The sequence below is a fragment of the Delphinapterus leucas genome, chromosome 2, assembly GCF_059928025.1.
Source record: "Delphinapterus leucas isolate spDelLeu-1000000601 "Yukka" chromosome 2, BTC_Dleu_Yukka2, whole genome shotgun sequence".
Classification (NCBI taxonomy): domain Eukaryota; kingdom Metazoa; phylum Chordata; class Mammalia; order Artiodactyla; family Monodontidae; genus Delphinapterus; species Delphinapterus leucas.
Window position 1 is genome coordinate 170,312,556 of NC_143130.1, and position 1,248 is coordinate 170,313,803.

The following is a 1,248-nucleotide window of genomic DNA, read 5'->3' on the forward strand; positions in this document are numbered from 1 at the left end:
TTCAATTAACAAAAAAATTTTTAAGTTAGTAATGATTATCTCTGACTAGTAGGAATTTGTTTGGTTCTTACCCACTTTACTGTATTTTCCCAATTTTCTACTATGAATCTAACTTGTATAATCAAGGAAAGTTACTTCATCGAAAGAAGAACAGACTGGAGCTGAGTCAGAAAATCCAAGATATGTGGTTGCCTGTCACTCTGGACAGTATTGGTCTTGGAGAGTTGAGGCACTCTTTATTATTTAATAAAATGAATTATAAAATAAATTATACATGCTTATGTGAAAAATGCATATAGTAGGGTAGAAAGGAAGTTCCTTAACTACTTCCTTCCTACTTTCCAGAGGTAAGCATTGTTAACTGTTTATTTTCCTTTTTTTTTTTTTCAGACCATACTCATGTCAGACTTCTTGGGGAAATTTGCAGCTCAAGTTACAAAGAAGCACAGAGGAAAGGCAATCATATCTTATGTTGTTTACTTCCAGAAGGAACCTCACTCTGACCAGGACTACATCAAGCCTCCTCCTTGAATGTATACGAGCTGTCTGCGTTTGTCGTTGGAAACTCAGCCCCAGGCCCTTCCATCTATTGAAGGCTTCCCAAGCTGTTTCTGCAGGTCAGCAGAGGACGTCTCCAGGGCCCATGCATGTGGCCACTGAGAAATCTCTCTTTTCTTCTCCCCATGAAACCCTGGGTGGTGCTTTTCTTTTCTTTTTTCCAGCTCCATCTTATATTTTTATTTGTGAGATTTTGCAGAAGTGAATGAACGCCAGAAATATGTAAGGAAATTTTGTTACTGTTTGACGGTTTTTTACAAGATGACAAAATTTTCATTTTTATGAAAAGTATTTCTAATTTGCTCCCTCAAGCAAAGTTTGTTTTGTTTTGTTTTACTGTACTTTTTTTTTAAAACATCTTTATTGGAGTATAATTGCTTTACAATGGTAGGTTAGTTTCTGCTTTATAACAAAGTGAATCAGCTACACATATACATATATCCCCATATCTCCTCCCTCTTGCGTCTCCCTCCCACCCTCCCTATCCCACCCCTCTAGGTGGTCACAAAGCACCGAGCTGATCTCCCTGTGTTATGCGGCAGCTTCCCACTAACTATCTATTTTCGGGTGGTGCTTTTCATCTTGGGGTCTGTAGGCATATTACTGGGGGTCTATGGGTTCTACCAAAAGTTTTGAAAGTTGTGGCTTCATTTTTGGATCATCTAGATGACCACCCCAGAACCAAGCACC